Genomic DNA, 22287 nt, shown 5'->3' on the forward strand with positions numbered 1-22287 from the left:
AGATAAAAAAAATCAAAAGTCTCATGTCAACCTTCTTATATTCAAGGCCCAAATGTTCATTCATCTATTTTGTATAAATACTCAAACTCACCTTTGCATCAATTCGATCCTTTTAAAATTAAAAAACAAAGCAAAAAAACAAAACTTGGAATACCTGGGTGGCTCAGTTGGTTAAGCATTAGCCTGTGCTCAAGTCATGATCTCAATATTTTGGGATCGAGCCCCCCATGGGCTCCCTTCCTCAGAGGGGAGTCTAGTTCTACCTCTCCCTCTGCCCCTCCCCTCTCTCATGTGCACACTCTCTGTCAAATAAATAAATAAATAAATAAATAAATAAAATATATTTTTAAAATTAAAATTAAATTTTCTTCCTCATAGGTAGAGCATTCAATGTAAATTATATCATAGGGATACTCAACTTTTGAGGACAGCATTTCTTTTAAAATGTGAAATAACTTAAAACTAACAGAAAAGTAGCAAATTAGTACAAAGAACTCCTATACATTCTTGACCCAGCTCCCCCAATTGTTAACTTACCTCATTAAACTTACATTCACTCACATATACACAAATATTTTTCTAAACTATTCAAAATTATGTTGCCACATGATATCCTATTACCCCTTAATACTCCTATAAGTATATTCCCTCCAATCAAGGACACTATCCCACATAACCATAGTACAATCACCAAAATGAACAAATTTATTTCAATATGATTTTACCATTTAAACCAAAGACCAATTCAAATCTCACCAACTGTTGCAATAATGTCCAGGATACAATTCAGGTTATGTTTTGCATTTCATTGTCAGGTCTGTGTAGATGACTTCAATTTAGAATGCATCTTCAGTTTTTCCTTATCTTGATGATCTTGACATTTCTGAAGCATAAATGCTGCTAACTTTATAGAATGTTCTTCCATTGGGATTTTTCTAATGTTTCTTTGTCAAGATGAGATGTGGCTTACACATTTCTGGCAAGAATTTGACAGAACTGAAGCTTTGCTCTTCTAAGTTCATTATGAGGAGGCATACAATGTTGGCATGTCCCATTACTGGGGTTGGTAAATTCTATCACTTATGAAGATACTACTTGCCTCAGTAAATAAGAATTTTGTTCTTATTTAAAAATAATTAGTATTTTACAGGGAGATATTTTGACTATGCAAATATCCTGCTTTTCATCAAACTTACACTCACTATAATAGTATCTACTGATAATTTTCCCTAAATAAATTATTGCTCTGAGGGCTGGCAAAGGTGATTCAATTTTTTTTCTTCCAGGATTTTATTTAAATTTAAATTCAACTTACTTAACAAGTGGTATAGTATTGGTTACAGGAGTAGAATTAGCGATTCAACACGTACATAGAACATGCTCATCACAACACATACTCTCCTTGATGCCTATCACTCATTTAGTTGATCAACCCCCCCACCTAACTCCCCTCTAGCGACCCTCAGTTTGCTCTCTACAGTTGAATGTCTCAAGGTTTGCCTCCCTCTCTGTTTTTTTCTTTCTCTTCCCTTATGTTCATCTGTTTGTTTCTTAAATTCCACATGAGTGAAATCATATGGCATCTGTCTTTAAGTGACTTACTTCACTTAGCATAATACTCTAGTTCCATCCACATTTTTGCAAATGGCAAGATTTCATTCATTTTGATGGCTGAGTAATATTTCATTACAAATATGGTGGTGATGAGTGGTGTTCAGCATTCTCTCATGAGTCTGTTAGCCATCTGTATGTCTTTGGAGAAACATATATATTCATGTCTTCTGCCCATTTCTTAACTGGATTATTTATTTTCTGGGTGTTGAATTTTGTAAGATATTTATGGATTTTGGATATCAGCCCTTTATCTGTCATTTGAAAATACCTTCTCCCATTCTGAGGTTTGCCTTTTAGTTTTTTTGTTTCCTTCACTGTGCGGAAAATTCTTATCTTGATGAAGTCCCAATAATTCATTGTTGCTTTTGTTTCCCTTGCCTCCAGAGACATGTCCAGTAAGAAGGTGCTACAGGCAAGGTCAGAGGTTGCTGCCTGTGTTCTCTTCTAGGATTTTGATGGTTTCCTGTCTCACATTTAGGTCTTTCATCCATTTTGAATTTATTTTTGTGTATGCTTTTAAAAAGTGGTCCAGGGACACCTGGGTGGCTCAGTGGTTTAGCGCCTGCCTTCGGCCCAGGGTGTGATTTGGAGTCCCAAGATCGAGTCCCAAATCGGGCTCCCTGCATGGAGCCTGCTTCTCCCTCTGCCTATGTCTCTGCCTCTCTCTATCTCTCATGAATAAATAAATAAATCTTTAAAAAATAAAATAAATAAATAAAAATAAAAAGTGGTCCAATTTCCTTCTTCTGCATGTGGTTTTTTCCACTTTTCACCATTTGTTGAAGAGACTTTTTTTCTATTGGATATTCTTTCCTGCTTTGTTGAAGATCAGTTGACCATATAATTGTGGGTCCATTTCTGGATTCTCTCTTCTGTTCCATTGATCTATATATCTGTTTTTGTGCCAGTACCATACTGCCTTGATGATCACAGCTCCATATACAGCTTGAAGTCAGGAAATGTGATATCTCCAGCTTTGTTTTTCTTTTTCAACAGTATTTTGGCTACTTAGGGTCTTTTCTGATTCTGTATGAATACTAAAATTATTCTAGCTTTGTGAAAAATGTTGTTGCTATTTTGACAGGGATTCCACTGAATGTGTAGACTGCTTTGGGTAGCATACACACTTCAACCATATTTGTTCTTCCAATTCATTAGCATGAAATGTTTTTCTGCTTCTTTGTGTCTTCAATTTCTTTCATCAATGTTTTACAATTTTCAGAATACAGGTTTATTCCTAGGTATCTTATTATGGGTTTGGGTACAATTGTAAATGGGATCCATTCCTTGATTTCTCTTTCCACTGCTTCATTTTGGTGCATAGAAATTTCTAGATTTCTGTATGTTGATTTTATATCCCATGAATTTGCTGACTTCATGTGTGAGTACTAGCAGTTTTTTGGTTGGAGATTTTTCGGTTCTGTACAGAGAGTATCATGTCATCTGCAAAGAGTGAAATTTACTTCTTCCTTGCTGATTTAGATGCTTTTTCTTTCTTTTTGTTCTTTTGTTGTCTGATTGCTAGAACTTCAGTATTATGTTGAACAACAGTGATAGGACTTGGACATCCCTATTGTGTTCCTGACTATAAGGGAACAGCTCGCACTCTTTTCCCACTGAAGATGATAATAGCAATGGGTCTTTGTATGTGGCCTTTATGATGTTATTCTATCCCTACTTTCTTGAGAGTTTTTACCAAGAAAGGATGCTGTATTTTGTCAAGTGCTTTTTCTGTATCTATTGAGAGGATCAAATGATTCTTACCCTTTCTTATATTAATGTGATATATCACGCTGATTGATTCATGGATATTGAACCATCCCTGCAAGCCAGAAATCCCACTTGATCATGTTAAATAATCCTTTTAAATATACTGTTGATTCAATTAGGTAGAATCTTATTGAGAATTTTTGGGTTCATGTTCATCAGTATTATTGGACTGTAATTCTCCTTTTTAGTGGGTCTTTTTTTGGTTTCAGAATCAAAGTAATACGGGCTCATAGGATGAGTTTGGAAGTTTTCCTTCTGTTATATTTTTTTGGAACAGTTTCAGAAGAATACATATTATTTCTTCTTTAAATGCTTGATACAATTCACCTGGGAAGCCATCCAGCATGGACTCCTGTTTGTTGAGACATTCTTGATTACTGATTCAATTTCTTTACAGTTATTTCTTTAAAGTCTTCAGTTTGTATTTCTTCCTGTTTCAGTATTGGTAGTATATGTTTCTAGGAAAGCATCCATTTCTTCCAGATTGCTCAATTTATTGTCATATGATTGCTCATAATCTTCTATTATAATTGAATTTCTGCAGTGTTCATTGTGATCTCTCCTCTTTCCTTTGTGATTTCATTTACTTGGGTCCTTTCTCTTTTCTTTTTGCTAAGTCTGGATAGAGGACTATAAATTTTGTTAATTCTTTCAAAGAACCAGCTCCTAGCTTTGTTGATCTATTCTGGTTTTTTTATGTCTACATCATTGATTTCAGCTCTAATCTTAATTATTTCCCTCCTTCTGCTAGTTTTAGGCTTTATTTGCTGTTCTTTCTCCATCTCCTTTATGTGTAAAGTTAAGTTGTGCATTTGAGACTTTTCTTGTTTCATGAGGAAGGCCAGTATTGCTATGTTACTTTCCTCTTAGGACCATCTTTGTCCTGTCCCAAAGGTTTTGGAATGTCAGGTTTTTATTTTCATTTGCTTCCATGTATTTTTTTTATTTCTTTAATTTTCTGGTGAAACCATTCATTCCTTAGTAGGATGTCCTTTACTCTCCATGTATTTGTGGTCTTTCCAAATTTTTTTTTTTTGTGGTAGACTTCAAGTTTTATAGCATTGTGGTCTGAAAATATGCAAGGTATGATATCAGTATTTTTGTACCAGTTGAGGCCTGATTTGTGACCCAGTACGTGATCTACTCTGGAGAATGCTCCATCTGCACTCGAAGAGAATGTGTATTCTGCTCCTCTAGGATGAAACACGCTGAGTATATCTGTTAACTCTCTCTGGACCAGTGTGTCATTCTAAGCCATTGTTTCCTTGTTGATCTATTCAGATTATCTGTCCATCGCTGTAAGTGGGGTGTTAGTTCCCTATCATTATTGTACTATCATCAATGATTTCCCTTAAGCTTGTTATTATTTATATTTTGGGTGCTCCCAAGTTGGGGGCATAAGTAATCACAATTGTTAGATCTTGTTGGATAGATCCATTTATTATGATACAGTGCCCTTCTTCATCTCTTGTTATAGTCTCTGGTTTAAAATATACTTTGATGTAAGTATGGCTACTTCAGCTTTCTTTTGGTGTCCATTAGCAGGATAAATGGTTCTCCACATCCTCACTTTCAATCTGGAGGTGCTTTGGGCTTAAAATGAGTCTCTTCTTGGGCTCAGTCAGTGGAGCACCTACCTTTGGCTCAGGTCATGATCTCAGGGTTCTTGGATCGAGCCCTGTATTGAGCTCCCTGCTCAGACGGAGTCTGTTTCTCCCTCTCTGCATCATCCCCCACTCCTGCATTTTCTTGCTCACTCAAATAAACAAAATCTTTAAAAAATAAATAAATATATAAAAATTAAAATAAAATGAGGCTCTTGTAAACAGCATGCCAATGGGTCTTGGGTTTTTTATCCACTCTGATACCCTGTCTTTTGATTGAGCATCAAGTCAATTTATATTCAGAGTAATTATTGATATGAATTTAGTGCCATTGTATTACCTGTAAAATCACTGTTCCTGATGATTGTCTCTGTTCCTTTCTAGTCTTTGCTGCTTTTGGTCTCTCTTTGCCATTCAAAGGGTTCCCTTTAATATCTCTCGCAGAGCTCGCTTAATGTTCACAAATTCCCTTTAGTCTTTGTCTTGGAAACTCTTCATCTCTCCCATTCTGAATTACAGTCTTGCTAGATATAGTATTCTTGGCTGCATATTTTTTCCCATTTAGCATGTTAAATATTTCAAGTCACTCTCTCCCGGCCTGCCAGGTTTCTGTGGACAGGTTTGCTGCTCACCTAATGAGTCTACCCTTATAGGTTAAGGATCTTTTGTCCCTAGCTGCTTTTCAAATTCTCTTTGTATTCTGCAAGTTTCACACACATCTTAGTGTTAACCTGTTTTTGTTGATTTTGAGGGGAGTTCTCTGTGCTTCTTGGATTTGAATGCCTGTTTCCTTCCCCAGATTAGGCAAGTTCTCAGTTATAATTTGTTCAAATAAACTTTCTGCCACTTTTTCCCCCAGATTCTTCCCAGGAGGAGAGGCACTCAGCAGGGAAATCAGAACTGCAGGAGGGGCAGTGGAGCCTCCAGTCTCCCGGAGTCATTAAGAGAGGAAGTGCACCCCAGGGGAGGAACAAAAAAGCAAACAAAAAAAATATTAAGCTTGATTCCAAAGAAAAGAAAAGAAAAGAAAAGAAAAAAAAAAAGAAGTCTGATTCAAAAAAACAAGAAAACAAAAAACTATAAACTTGATTCTAAAGAAAGAAGAAAAAATAAATAAATGATAAATAATAAGTAATAAATAAATGGCCCAGTCCTATATCCACCAGAATTAAATTGGTGCTTTAGGATACTCTATGATCAGTAGACCGGAAACATGCCTGTGCTGATGGTCTGGGGGACAGGCCTGCTATACTGGCCCAAAGTCATACCTGCCCTAGTAAAGATGCCCCTGCTGGGTGCAGGGGAACATGGTTTGTGTAAATGACTCCAGACACCAGTGGGGGTGCTGTGTCTCTCTGAAGTCCCACTGTGCTGGTGGGCTTGGGGTGTAAGACGGCATCACCCTCCCCTTCCCTCAGTGAGGTCCATGCTCAGCCACCCCCACTGTCCAGGAGGCCCTCACAGAAAAGCCAACACTACCCTCCTTTGTCCCAGGCTTCTGTCAAATCCGTACCCTGAACCTGTCCGTGCCTTGGCCATGGGTGCATTAGGCACTACCATTCTCGTGTGTTTTGTCTCTGGCATGCGGCAGGATTCAGAAGTCTAAATCTTTTAAAGGGCATGGCAAGGCTCGGACCCACTCCCCTCCTCCAGAGGAGAGCTTCACAGCACTGCTCCCAGTGATGTTCTGTTCCAGAAAAGCAGTCAAAAGGCTGGGCAAGTAAAAAAAAAAAAAAAAAAGGCTGGGCAAGTGCCTAGAGTCCATGGTGAAGTATACCAAAAAGCTGCAACTAGGTTATCTGCCCTCTGCATGCACCTCTGTCCTCTGCTGTTGAATGGCCACTCAGCGATGCCCAGTGGGTCTTTTGTCCTTGGAGAGGCAGTATGTCCTCTTCCAAATGTACTCCAGGAAGGAAAACATTTTCTACCAATGGGATCCCCATACAACCACATCTTCTGCGAACCCAACGCATTGCTATTTTCCCCTCTTTTTCTCTCACCCTGCCTTTTCTCCATGATAAGGGCTCCCTTCCCTCTATTGCCCACAGCTTTTCTCTTACCCAATTCATATCTCCAAACCTCCCATTTGCCATGTTCTCTCCCTCTAATTGTGCAGATTTTCTTAATCTTCATATTGATATATCCTAGTTGTTCAAAAGGATTTGATGTTGATCTAGCTGTGTTCGAAGGATGAGGTAAGCTCAGGGTCCCTCTACTACTGTGCTATCTTACTCCCCAATCCAAAGGTGATTTTCTAATTCCAACATTTTATCTAGATTAGTTGGTATTCTACTGTAAGGTAGTGCCTTCCATTCAATCCTATTTATTGTTCATTTACTTTATCAGTATATATTCATGGATTTCAGTTTATTCAATGAATTCAACTATCATTATTTACTTTGACATTCAAAGTGCCACTGATTCAACCAGAAGAGGTACTTTGAGCTGGCTCCTGTGTGCTTTTGACATGGTTTAATCATTCTTTCAACACTTCGTTGCTTTCTGGTCAACAAGCCATTTCCCTAAGACGCCCTAATTTCTTTTTAATGGAGAATGACATCTGGAACCAAGATCTGGGCACAAGTGTGCTCACTGCTTCTAAATCCTCTCAGTGAACAGAGCTAAGAAATATGTATAGGTACCATACACAAATACACTAACACACATATTGCGCACTGCTGGTTCAGTGACTGAATTTCATTTGTAATTCTCATCTTAATATCATCCAAAAAATAAGGTTTTAATGATTACACAAGTTTTGAAATGACCTCACAAAAATATCTAACGGCAATAGAACAAGTGGCAGAAGAGAGCAAGCAAGAAGATATCCACTAGCTTGAGAAAACGTCATGCAGAAACTGTCACATAAGCTAAAACCACAGTAAGTTATTTTGTCTTGTTGAAAAATTTTGTTATTTAGAGGCGGGGCAAGAGGGCAGAAGAGTAGGGTCCTCACTTCACCTGGCCCCACTAACTAATACTTTGATAACTCAAATCATCCTGAACACCTACGGACAAGACCTGAGATTTAAAGAGAGAACAGCCGGAATGCTACAGAGAGAAGGGTTTTCGCTTCTAGAAAGTTAAGGCAGAAGAAAATAAAAAAGAATCAAGTGGGGGAGGGGCCCCCACAAGAAGCCGGGTTAAAGCCCGGCAGTGAGAGCTTTGGAGACAGGAAAGTCCAGCCCTGGACAAGCCGTAACTTTAAAAATCCGCATCGATTCTTCCCGGAGGGAAAGGCGCTTAGCAGGGAACTCGGGCAGAACCGCAGGAGGGGGCATTGGGGCCTCCAGTCTCCCCGGGTCACTAGGAGAGGAAGTGCGCCCCCGGCGAGCACCCCACACACTGCGGCCGAGCTCTGTAAAGGGCTGGAGCGCCCGGTGGGGCCTCGGGGAATAGCCAGGTGGTCAGGCAGGGGCTCCAGGCAGAGAGGGCTGCGCCCTGCTGCCTTCGGGAGCCGCCTCGGGGAGCGCGACTCCAGCAGCGCAGACCCCAGACCCCAGGGCGCCAGGGGACACAGCCCAGATCCTGCGGTCCCCCTGGGATGCAGAGGCGGGGAGGGCACAGGGTAGCGAGGATGCTCCTGCCGCCAGGCACCCCCAAGCTGTGCAGATCAGCGCACCCCGCCACCCTGCAAGCACCTAGGCCAGTGCCGACTGGGAGCTGCGGTAGTTACTACAAGGGAGCTGACTCCAGAGCTGCAGACCTGCCCGCCGCCAGTGTCGTTATTCCTCCTTGTGTCACCCTGTGCCCAGGAGAGGCAAGGCCGCCAGGGAACAGAGGCCTCACGGGGTCAACGGCTCCCGCTGAGCCCAGTACCCAGCAGGGGGCGGGCATCTCCCCAAGGTACAACCACCTGAGAATCAGCACAGCAGAGGCTCTCCAAGAAGACCAGCTGGAAGGACAGGGGAAAAGCAAGTTCTTGATCAAGCAGCACTGGAAAGCTCTGGGGGAAGGTTGAGGGATTTATAGTATACATAACTAGAGGGAACCCCCCCCCCCCCCCCGGTTTTCCCTCTTTTTCCAGTACAACTCGTTTTTATATCAGACTAAAAATTTCCAATTTTTTTTCCACTTTTCCCACCTTAACTACAATATTTTACCACCTCTTCATTTTTAAGTTTCTTCCTTTTTGACTCACATTTCTACAATTACATGTCTTACATATATTTTCCACTTCTAGATTCCCTTCAACATACCCAACTTAATTATGAAAGATAAACAAGATATGTTTTTTTGTTTTGTGTTTTTTGTTTTCTCTGCCTCATTTTGTTATACAAAGGCAGAAGTTAATACCTTCTAAACATGACCAGCATGCACCCAGAACCAAGTGGTATACTATGCTGGTTCATTCTGTGAGATTATATCCTCTCTTTATTCCCATTCTGCTCCCCTCTTTTATCTCATTTATGTTTTGGTGGTTAATGTTGGGGCTCTATACAAGTATTTCTGATTTATATAAATTTGGGACTGAGCATCTTCTAACATACAGAACTTAATACACTCAAAACCAAGAGGATCACCCACTAGGACCCCTCGGGTAGATGACATTCTCCCTCCAATACAACTTTGTCACCACCACCATCTCCCAGTCCCCCTCCCCTTTTGTTCTTTCTTTTTTTACTCTTTTGCTTTTTTTATCTACTTTTTTCTCTTTTCTTTTTTTCTTCTTCTTCATTGGGATTCCTGGCCTTTTCATTTTTACTACTTTGTCTTAAAATTTGTTTCTCACTTTAGTGGTCCTTTTGTTTTATTTCGTTCTGATCTTTATTTTCATTTTCTGGTCTCTGACCTCCGCAGAATCATGTAGGGTGAAATTTACTTAGGTCGTGGTTGATATTCTTGACTCAGCCTGCTCATACAGCTACTCTGCACTGAGCAAAATGACTAGAAGGAAGAACTCACCACAAAAGAAAGAATCAGAAACAGTACTCTCTGACATAGAGCTACAGACTTTGGATTACAATTCAATATCAGAAAGCCAATTAAGAAGCACAATTATAAAGCTACTGGTGGCTCAGGAAAAAAGCATAAAGGATTCAAGAGACTTCATGACTGTAGAATTTAGATCTAATCAGACGGAAATTAAAAATCAATTAAATGAGATGCAATCCAAACTGGAGGTCCTAACAACGAGGGTTAATGAGGTGGAAGAAAGAGTGAGCGACACAGAAGACAAATTGATGGCAAGGAAGGAAGCTGAGGAAAAAAGAGAAAAACAAAAGACCACGGGGAAAGGTTGAGGAAAATAAATGACAGCCTCAGAAGGAAGAATCTGCATATAATTGGAGTTCCAGAGAGGGCTGAGAGAGACAGAGGGCCAGATAGCATATTTGAAAAAATCATAGCTGAGAACTTCCCTAATTTGGGGAGCGAAACAGGCATTCAGATCCAGGAGACAGAGAGGCTCCCACCACCAAAATCAATAAAAAAACTGTTCAACACCTCAACATTTAATAGTGAAACTTGCAAATTTCAAAGATAAAGAGAAGATCCTTAAAGCAGCAAGAGACAAGAGATCCCTCACATTTATGGGGAGAAGTATTAGGTTAACAGCAGACCTCTCCACAGAGACCTGGCAGGCCAGAAAGGGCTGGCAGGATATATTCAGAATCCTAAATGAGAAGAACCTGCAGCCAAGAATACTTTATCGAGCAAGGCTCTCATTCAGAATAGAAGGGGAGATAAAGAGCTTCCAAGATAGGCAGAAACTGAAAGAATATGTGACCACCAAACCAGCTCTGCAAGAAATATTAAGGGGGACCCTGTAAGAGAAGAAGGGAGCCCCAAAGAAATAATCCACAAAAACAGGGACTGAATAGGCATTACGATGACACTGAATTCATATCTTTCAATAGTTACTCTGAACGTGAATGGGCTAAACGATCCCATCAAAAGACGCAGGGTTTCAGACTGGATAAAAAAGCAAAACCCATCTTCTCTACAAGAGACTCATTTTAGACCTAAGGACACCTCCCAGAAAATGAAAGATTGAAGAACCATTTACCATTCAAATGATCCTCAAAAGAAAGCTGGAGTAGCAATCCTCATATCAGATAAATTAAAGTTTATCCCAAAGACTGTAGTAAGAGATGAAGGGGAACACTATATCATACTTAAAAGATCTATCCAATAAGAAGACCTAACAATCATAAATATTTACGCCCCTAATGTGGGAGCTGCCAAGTATATCAATCAATCAATCATCAAAGTAAAGACATACTTAAATAATAATACACTAACAGTAGGAGACTTCAACACGGCACTTTCTGCAAATGACAGATATTATAAGCACAATTATCACCAACGAAACAAGGGCTTTAAATGATACACTGGACCAGATGGATTTCACAGATATATACAGAACTTTCCAGTCCAACGCAACTGAACACACATTCTTTTCAAGTGCACAAGGAACTTTCTCCAAAATAGACCACATACTGGGTCACAAATCAGGTCTCAACTGATACTAAAAGATTGGGATTGTCCCCTGCATATTTTCAGACCACAATGCTTTGAAACTAGAACTCAATCATAAGAAGAAATTTGGAAGAAACTCAAATACGTGGAGTTTAAAGAGCATCCTATTAGAAGATGAATGGGTCAACCAGTAAATTAGAGAAGAATTAAAAAAATTCATGGAAACTAATGAAAATGAAGATACAACTGTTCAAAATCTTTGGGATATAGCAAAAGCAGTCCTAAGAGAGAAATACATCGCAATACAAGCATCCCTCAAAAAAACTGGAAAAAATTCAAATATGCAAGCTAACCTCGCACTTAAAGGAACTTTTGAGAAAGAACAGCAAATAAAACCTACACCAAGAAGAAGAAGAGAGATAATAAAGATTTGAGCAGAACTCAATGAAATAGAGACCAGAACTGTGGAACAGATCAACAAAACCAAGAGTTGGTTCTTTGTAAGAATTAATAAGATAGATAAACCATTAGCCAGCCTTATTAAAAACAAAAGAGAAAAGACTCAAATTAATAAAATCATGAATTCAAGAGTAGAAATCGCTGCGTTGGCAGCGGCGGCGGCGGGGCCTGGAGCCGGATCTAAGATGGCGGCGGCGGCGGCGGGGCCTGGAGCCGGATCTAAGATGGCGGCGGCGGGGCCTGGAGCCGGATCTAAGATGGCGGCGGCGGCGGCGGGGCCTGGAGCCGGATCTAAGATGGCGGCGGCGGGGCCTGGAGCCGGATCTAAGATGGCGGCGGCGGCGGCGGGGCCTGGAGCCGGATCTAAGATGGCGGCGGCGGGGCCTGGAGCCGGATCTAAGATGGCGGCGGCGGCGGCGGTCCCAGGCAGCGCGGGGCCCTGCGCGGTCGTGTCCGTGTTCCCCGGCGCCCGCCTCCTCACCATCCGCGACGCGAACGGCGAGATCCAGCGGCACGCGGAGCAGCAGGCGCTGCGCCTCGAGGTGCGTGCCGGCCCGGCCGCGGCGGGCATCGCCCTCTACAGCCATGAAGATGTGTGCGTCTTTAAGTGCTCGGTGTCCGGAGAGAGATTGTGCAGCCGCGTGGGCAAGCGGTCCTTCATCACCACCCTGGGCTGCAACAGTGTCCTCATCCAGTTCGCCACACCAAATGATTTCTGTTCCTTCTATAACATCCTGAAAACCTGTCGGGGCCACACCCTGGAGCGGTCGGTGTTCAGCGAGCGCACAGAGGAGTCCTCTGCCGTGCAGTATTTCCAGTTTTATGGCTACCTGTCCCAGCAGAACAGGATGCAGGACTACGTGCGGACGGGCACCTACCAGCACGTAATCCTGCAGAACCACACAGACTTCAAGGACAAAATTGTTCTGGATGTTGGCTGCGGCTCTGGGATCCTCTCCTTTTTCGCTGCCCAAGCTGGAGCGAGGAAGATCTATGCGGTGGAGGCCAGCACGATGGCCCAGCACGCCGAGGTCTTGGTGAAGAGTAACCACCTCACTGAGCGCATCGTGGTCATCCCCAGGAAGGTGGAGGAAGTCTTGCTCCCTGAGCAGGTGGACATCATCATTTCAGAGCCTGTGGGCTACATGCTCTTCAACGAGCGCATGCTGGAGAGCTACCTCCACGCCAAGAAGTACCTGAGGCCCGGCGGGGGGGGACATGTTCCCCACCATTGGTGACGTCCATCTTGCGCCCTTCACGGATGAACAGCTCTACATGGAACAGTTCACCAAGGGAACTTCTGGTACCAGCCATCCTTCCATGGAGTGGACCTGTCAGCCCTCCGAGGCGCTGCGGGGGACGAGTATTTCCGGCAGCCTGTGGTGGACACATTTGACATCTGGATCCTGATGGCCAAGTCTGTCAAGTACACAGTGAACTTCTTAGAAGCCAAAGAAGGAGATTTGCACAGGATAGAAATCCCATTCAAATTCCACATGCTGCATTCCAGGCTCGATCACGGTCTGTCGCCTTCATCGGCTCCATAATGACAGTGCGGCTCTCCACGGCCCCGACGGAGCCCCTGACCCACTGGTGCCAGGTCTGGTGCCTGTTCCAGTCACCACTGTTCGCCAAGGCCGGGGACACGCTCTCAGGGACATGTCTGCTTATTGCCAACCAAAGACAGAGCTATGACATCAGTATTGTGGCCCAGGTAGACCAGACAGGCTCCAAATCCAGTAACCTCCTGGATCTGAAAAACCCCTTCTTCAGGTACACCGGCACGACGCCCTCGCCCCCACCCGGCTCCCACTACACGTCCCCCTCCGAGAACATGTGGAACACGGGCAGCACCTACAACCTCAGCAGCGGGATGGCTGTGGCGGGGATGCTGACCGCCTACGACTGAGCAGTGTTATCGCCGGCGGCTCCAGCGTGGGCCACAACAACCTGATTTCTTTAGGGTCCTCCGGCGCCCAGGGCAGCAGCGGCGGCGGCTCCAGCGCCCACTACGCAGTCAACAGCCAGTTCACCATGGGCGGCCCTGCCATCTCCATGGCCTCCCCCATGTCCATCCCAACACCATGCACTATGGGAGCTGGGCCCCGCCGGCGTGGAACAGACTGACAGCACCAGGAAGCCAAATGAAGACCCTGCCCACCCCCCCACCCCCACCTGGGCGGCTTTCACCCCTGTACCGGAGAAGCCCAAACACCTGGTCACGTCCCTCTTTGCTATGGGAACTTGGACACTTTTTTACACAACATTGCCGCCGCCGCCCCCACTCCACCGCCCACCCACATCTTGGCCCTGAGCGTGTGTCGCTGCCATATTTTACACAAGATCATGTCGTGGGAGCCCTGTTTCCCCCTCCTGCCCTCCACCCTGACCTGGGTTTGACATCTTCTGTAACAGGCGTGTCCGGGCCTGACAGCTGTGGGCCTGGCGGGGAGTTGGGAGGGATGGGGGGAGCAGGTGCCACCCCACCCGGTCCCTTGGCGCCTGTCCCCCCACTTTGCCTGTCTCCAATGGGAAGGCAGTCCTGACTGGGCGGGGCCTCCCCTTCAACTACCAGGCCTTGGTCACAATGGGCATGACATGCTGCTTTTTTTAATTTAATTTTTTTACGAGAAGAACCAGTGTCAATCCACAGACCCTCTGAGAAACCAGGCCAGCCGGGCCGAGCCAGCAGCCCCTCTCCCCAACTCAGAGGCTCAGTGGTGAGGGGCAGCCCTGCCGAGTCTTCGGGACAGGGGTGGGGCCAGGCCTCTGGAGACCCGAGGCCCCCGCCCACCAAAGGGTTCACCTCACACTTGAATGTACAACCCACCCAGGCTGTCGGGAAGGCCCTCCGTCCGAGGCCCCTGCCTCTTGCTGCTGTCCTGTCCCTGAGCCCCTGCAGGTCCCCTCCCCCACCCCTGCCAAGAGTTCGAACAGGTGGCCCCGTGGGCCCCGGGCCTGGAGGGAAGGATCACTGTCAGCCGCTCGGGGCAGACACGAGAAACCTCAAGGATCAATCGTGGAAGGCGTCCTTTTTCCTTGTAGCTCACATTAGGCCTGTGTGTTTCCCTCAATATTTGTAGATGCTCTAGTCCCTAATACTATGATGGCATTTCGGTCCCTCCCGCCTGGGAAGGGGCCTTGCAGGGACCTCCGCCCCCTCCCCCCCAAAACAAAACAAATAAACAAGGAAATGTATGTTTCAAAAAAAAAGAGTAGAAATCACAACCAATACCAAGGAAATACAAACAATTTTAAAAACATATTATGAGCAACTATATGCCCACAAATTAGGCAATCTAGAAGAAATGGATGCATTTCTGGAAAACCACAAATTACCAAAACTGGAATGGGAAGAAAGAGAAACCTGAACAGGCCAATAACCAGGGAGGAAACTGAAGCAGTCATCACAAACCTCCCAAGACACAAAAGTCCAGGGCTAGATGGCTTCCCAGGGGAATTCTATCAAATATTTAAAGAAGAAACAATACCTATTCTATTAAAGCTGTTCTGAAGGATAGAAGGGGACAGAATACTTTCAAACTCATTTTATGAGGCAAGCATCACTTTAATTCCAATACCAAAGACTCCACCAAAAAAGGAGAATTATAGCCCAATATCCCTGATGAACACAGATGCAAAAATGCTCAACAAGAAACTAGCCAATAGGATCCAACAATACATTAAGATTAGTCACCATGACCAACTGGGATTTATCCCTGGGATGCAAGGTTGGTTCAACACTCGTAAAACAACCAACATAATTGATCACATCGACAAGAGAAAAATCAAGAATCATATGATCCTCTCAATAGATACAGAGAAAGCATTTGACAAAATACAGCATCCATTTCTCATCAAAACTCTTCAAGTGCACATGGGATAGAGGGAACATTCCTCAGCATCTTAAAAGCCATCTATGAAAAGCCCACAGCATATATCATTCTCAATGGGGAAACACTGAGAGCCTTTCCCCTAAGATCAGGAACACGACAGGGATGTCCACTCTCACCACTGCTATTCAACATAGTACTAGAAATCCTGGCCTCAGCAATCAGATAACAAAAAGAAATAAAAGGCATTCAAATTGGCAAAGAAGTCAAACTCTCCCTCTTCGCAGATGACATGATACTCTACATAGAAAACCCAAAAGACTCCACCCCAAGATTGCTAGAACTCATACAGTAATTTGGCAATGTGGCAGGATACAAAATCAATGCCCAGAAGTCAGTGGCATTTCTGAAGACTGAAGAAAGAGAAATTAAGGATTCAATCCCATTTACAACTGCACCCAAAAGCATAAGATACCTAGGAATAAACCTAACCAGAGAGGTAAAGGATCTATACCCTAAAAACTACAGAACACTTCTGAAAGAAATTGAGGAAGACACAAAGAGATGGGAAAATATTCCATGCTCATGGATTGGAAGAATGAATATTGTGAAAATGTCAATGCTACCCAGGGAAATTTACATGTTCAATGCAATCCCTACCAAAATACCATGGCCTTTCTTCAGAGTTGGAACAAATCATCTTAAGATTTGTGTGGAATCAGAAAAGACCCCGAATAGCCAGGGGAATATTAAAAAAGAAAACCAGAGCCGGGGGCATCACAATGCTGGATTTCAAGTTGTACTACAAAGCTGTGATCATCAAAACAGTGTGGTACTGGCACAAGAACAGACACATAGATCAATGGAACAGAATAGAGAACCCAGAATGGGCCCTCAACTCTATGGTCAACTAATATTCGACAAAGCAGGAAAAACTATCCACTGGAAAAAGGAGAGCCTCTTCAACAAATGGTGCTGGGAAAATTGGACAGCCACGTACAGAAGAATAAAACTAGACCATTCTCTTACACCAGACACAAAGATAAACTCAAAATGGATGAAAGATCTAAATAGGAGACAAGAATCAATCAAAATCCTAGAGGAGAACACAGGCAACACCCTTTATGAACTTGGCCACGGGAACTTCTTACAAAATACATCTATGAAGGCAAGGGAAACAAAAGCAAAAATGAACTACTGGAACTTAAGATAAAAAGCTTCTGCACAGTTAAAGAAACAGTCAACAAAACTAAAAGACAACCTACAGAATGGGAGAAGATATTTGCAAATGACATATCAGATAAAGAGCTAATATCCAAGATCTATAAAGAACTTATTAAACTCAACAACAAAGAAACAAACAATCCAATCATGAAATGGGCAAAAGACATGAAAAGAAATTTCAGTAAAGAAGATATACACATGGTCAACAAGCACATGAAAAAATGCTCTGCATCGCTGGCCATCAGGGAAATACAAATCAAAACCACAACGAGATACCACTTCACACCAGTAAGAATGGTGAAAATTAACAAGACAGGAAACAACAAATGTTGGAGAAGATGTGGAGAAAAGGGAACCCTCTTGCACTGTTAGTGGGAATGTGAACTGGTACAGCCACTCTGGAAAACTGTGTGAAGGTTCTTCAAAGAGTTAAAAAAAGAGCTGCCCTAGAACCCAGCAATTGCACTGCTGGGGATTTACCCCAAATATGCAGATGCAGTGAAAAACCAAGACACCTGCACCCCAATGTTTATAGCAGCAATGTCTACGATAGTCACACTGTGGAAGGAGCCTCAGTGTCCATTGAAAGATGAATGGATAAAGAAGCTGTGGTCTATATATACAGTGGAATATCACTCAGCCATTAGAAACAACAAATACCCACCATTTGCTTCAATGTGGATGGAACTAGAGGTTATTATCCTGAGTGAAGTCAGTCAATCGGAGAAGGACAATCATATGGTTTCACTCAAACAGGGAATATAAAAAATAGTGAAAAGGATTATAGGGGAAAGGAGAGACAATGAGTGGGAAAAATCAGAGAGGGTGACAAAACATGAGAGACTCCTAACTCTGGGAAACATACAAAGGGTTGAGGGGGGGGGGCTAGGGGATGGACTGACTGGGTGACAGGCACTGAAGGGGGCACTTGACAAGATGAGCCCTGGGTGTTATACTATATGTTGGCAAATCGAACTCCAATAAAAAAATATACCAAAAAAAAAAAGTATTCAGAAAACTAAAGAAATATTCAAACCCTATAAGATGAATTATAGTAAGACATCTAGAAGCCACTGAAATAAATAGGGTGTCAGTGGTTTTATTCGTGCCTAAATTCAATTTACGTCTGATTTGCTAACTTTGTGCCTTGTTCACTGTAAAGTTTCAAAAAACTTTTAAAGTATTATATTGCTAAGTAACCTAAAAAGCAAGCAGGAAATCAGTATATAAAACCAAGAATCCCACATTAGTTAAACATCTATTTTTTTTAAGATTTTAGTCTTTTTTAAAAGTTTTTTATTTATTCATTTAAATAATCTACACCCAACATGATGCTCAAACTCAAAACCTCAAGATCAAATTGCATGCTCCTCTGAGAGCCAGTCAAGTGCCCCAAATATCTATTTTTAAAAAGAACTAAATTCTATCAGTTTATACAACTGAAAAGTTGTAAATCTGGGCATATTGTAAAAAAAGAAAAACTACAAATACAATTCAAAAGTTAGCAAAAAAAGGTTGATAAATCAAAAACCAGAGCTATCTTTGACACTGCCTTCTCTCTCACCACTCATGGTTACAATTACAACCATCACCCAGTCTTGTCTATTCTATACCTTAAATATCTTGAATGTCTAGTTCTCTCCATCTCCACTGCCATCATCTGCTACCTCTAAAACTGATTACGGCCTCCCCAACTAATCTATATTTAATACTTTCTCTATGCTGCAGGCAGATCCTTTAAGATGTAAATGGATTCTATCCATCTCCAACCTCAAATCCATTGCAAGTCCCCTTTGTTGTCCTTTACTTGGCCTGCAAGTCCTTCCATGTATCCTTCTAATTTTTACAATTTCACCATTCTCATCTTGCTAAGTCTTAACCACCACCACCACCACCTCCCCCCCCCCCGGCTTCCCTTAGGCCCCCAACACACTAGGATCTTTTCCACCTGAAAGTCCTGGCACATGATGACCCCCTGAAGGGAACACTCCTCTCTCTACTTTGCTTTTATTGTAGCTTAAATATCGGTTGCTAAAAGGGGCTTTCTCCAGTCCCTCCATCTCAAGGAGCCATTCCCTTGCTCTTACCCTCCTCATAGCCCATTGCACTAATAACAGATTTAAATTCAATATCTGTCTATTTATCTTATCTCTCTAACCCCTACTAAACTCTTTTAAGTTTCTTAAAGGCAAAAGACATCAGTGTTAGTGGCTGACTGGCCCGTGACTTAAACAATGCCGTGCATCAGGTAAATGTTTAAATTTTTAGAGTACATAAGTAAATCTTTAATAAATAAGCTGTCAAAGGACAGGACTGGGAAGTAATAAATTTAAGTGTACAAATGTGTGTCCCATAGAAGATAATGACAAGGGGCAGCCCGGGTGGCTCAGTGGTTTAGCACTGCCTTCAGCCCAGGGCATGATCCTGAAGACCCGGGATCGAGTCCCATGTCGGGCTCCCTGCATGGAGCCTGCTTCTCCCTCTGCCTGTGTCTCTGCCTCTCTCTCTCTGTTCTGTGTCTGTCATGAATAAATAAAATCTTAAAAAAAAAAAAAAAGATAATGACAAGCTTTTTCTACTTCCATTATGGGTAGAATAACAATAGCTAATATTTATTAAATGTTCGCCATGTTTCAGGTATTTTACATAGATTACATCATTGATGCTTATAACAACCATATGAGGAGGACCTGAGGCCAAAGAGGTTAAATAACTTGCCCAAAATTACACAGACATGGGAGAGTTGAGAGTTTTGAAGCTGGTTCAACCACTATGCTCTCTAGAACATAAGGAAACAAGTTAAACTATAATAGAATTATTTTTTTAAGATTTTATTAATTTATTCATGAGAGACACACAGAGAGAGAGGCAGAGACTTCAGAGAGAGGCTACCTGACTTCAACACGGAAAGTACCCCTAATGAGCAGTTCAAAAGACCCTTCAGGCTTTTTCACATACCTTAAAGCTCGAGTGTCTATACATAGTTATAACCATACAAGGTAACAAAAGAAAAGGGATGACCAGTAGAGTAGTAGTGACTCTCTGCCCCTCTCTTAGTAGGGACATTTTTCACCACTTACTTTAATATTCAGCAACTAAAACAAACCACAGAAATAACTGGGTGCTAAGACTAAGATCACAATTATCTACAGCTCTCATTTTCAAATTCTACTTTTACTAAAACATGATTAATCTCAAGGGCATTCAATATAACTTTATGTCCTCCCCCGCCCTAAATAAGAGCCTGATTTTTCTCTTCCCCATGGCCTCTGAATGACAAAATTTTCCCTCGTTTTTCCTAGTCCAGGGTATAAGAAGCACTTGTTTTCCAACCAGATTTATTGAAAGAGGGGGCCATCAAAGTAAAGGAAGCACTAAAGAACAAAATAAAGTCAAAGAATGGGAGAATTTGGGATAGGAATTATCCACCCCAGAGATTAACCATGGAAACACACTTAGATAGATGATCATTATCAAGTTTATATAGGAGAAAGTAAAATGTATGTATTACATATGAGGAAAAGAGAATGCCAAGAATATCAGAAATAGGAACTGACATTTTCTAATATTTCATAATTTAACAAATACTTCACCTTTAATTTTATTCAAATATTGCCTTTTATTTGCAATATGTCAGGCATGAAGCTTAATTCAGGTGTCATTTTTCTAAGGAAATATAGCAGTTAGAAGCACAAGCTCTAAAGTCAGGTATTTTGGGTTCAAATTTTGCCTCTGCCACTTACTGCTACGATACCTTGGGCAAATATTTAATACCACATTATTTAATACCTCAGTTATGGTAAAATGGAACTAATAATAGCAACTACACTATTAAGGATGTTGTAATGAATAAATGTGATAATATATGTAAAGAGCTTAATACAAAGCTGATACATAGCACTCAATCAATTTTAAGAATAATTAGTACTATTTACCAGAGAGTTTCTGGATTATTCAGTGCTTTTTACAGGCTGCTAATATTTTCAACCCTATTTAAAAGTTATCGTTTGAAATCTAATCATTTAAATGCAATTGTCATCCTTTTTTGAAATCTGGATTCAGCTGCATGCCAGCACACTGTAAACTGCTAAACTCATATTTTTAGCAATCCCTCTTTGCATTTTTAGTGATTATTCTAAGGATAACAACATATATCCTTAACTTTTAACAGTCCACTAAGAGTTAATATTGTACTACTTCATGAAAATGCAGGAACCTTGCAATTTCCCTTCTTCAACATTATGCTATAATCATTGTAGATATTACATCTGCATATGCCACAAGCCTCACAATACAGTAGTATACTTTTTACCTTAAATGGTCACAGTGCTTTAAAGGAATTGGGGAATAATAAATACATTTACCCACATACTTCCCATTTCTGGTGCTCTTTATTCCTCTGGAAAATCCAAGTTTCCATCTGGTATCACTTCCCTTCAACCTGAAGAACTCCCTTCAGCATGTCTTGTAATGCAGGTCTGCTGGCAATAGAATCTCTTTTTTGTTTATGCAGTGTTATTCTCTCTTTCCAAGTGTTGACTCCCCTTCCATTTCTGCCTGCTTATGGTCACTCTCCAGTGCCTTCAGAGTTGTGGGGTTTTTGTATTTTGTCCAGAATTTATAATGGTTTTCTGCAGGAGGATTAGTTCAATACGAGCTACTCCACTATTACTAGAAGCAGCTAATATTTTAAGATGCCAGAGAAGTTTTAAATATTCAAAGGATATTCTTGGGCATGTGGCTCTAAGGTAAAAGATGGATTACAATACTTCAAAATGATATATTCATAGTTATACTATTATGCCATAAATTGATTCATGTGATCTGTTAGGTTACAATTCAGCAACCTAATTATTTCAGCATTGTTTCTATTTTTCCCACATAAAATGATATATACTTCACTTTGTCCTATGTAAATTTGAAATGATCATATAACTAGAAACATAATCATGTACTTGATTGTTTCTTCTACTAGAGTTTTATTTTGGCTTTTGTTTAACAACAGAAACCAAGTCCAGCTAACTTTAGCATAAAAGAAACTGATGGCAAAAAAAAACAAGTAGATTATAGAATCAATGGAAGCCCAGAGAATCAGGCTGCAAAGGAAATCAAAGGAGGCAAAGTATGATGAAAATCCTAAGCCATAAACTCAGGCCCCGTAGCCCTGAGACCCACTGAATACTTAATCTCCACTCTCTACACACATACTGCTGAAACTACTCCATCATCTACATCATCTAATCTAACTATTTTAATATCCAGCACTCCCTTAAAAGTCAATGTCCTAAGCAAGACTATCTGATTGGCTCACAGTCTAACTGCTAGATATAGGTAGAGTTTATCTCATCATACTTAGTATTCCT

At 41.7% G+C, this 22287-nt stretch overlaps 1 protein-coding gene and 1 pseudogene across 6 annotated transcripts in view; one reads left to right on the plus strand and one right to left on the minus strand.

Moving 5' to 3' along the window:
• WDPCP (WD repeat containing planar cell polarity effector) overlaps positions 1-22287 on the minus strand; it is a 429099-nt gene that overhangs the window by 372551 nt on the left and 34261 nt on the right. The window lies entirely within an intron of this gene.
• Positions 12053-14026, plus strand: LOC140642213 (histone-arginine methyltransferase CARM1 pseudogene; annotated as a pseudogene).

Source organism: Canis lupus, chromosome 11, assembly GCF_048164855.1.
Source record: "Canis lupus baileyi chromosome 11, mCanLup2.hap1, whole genome shotgun sequence".
NCBI classification, from domain to species: Eukaryota; Metazoa; Chordata; class Mammalia; order Carnivora; family Canidae; genus Canis; species Canis lupus.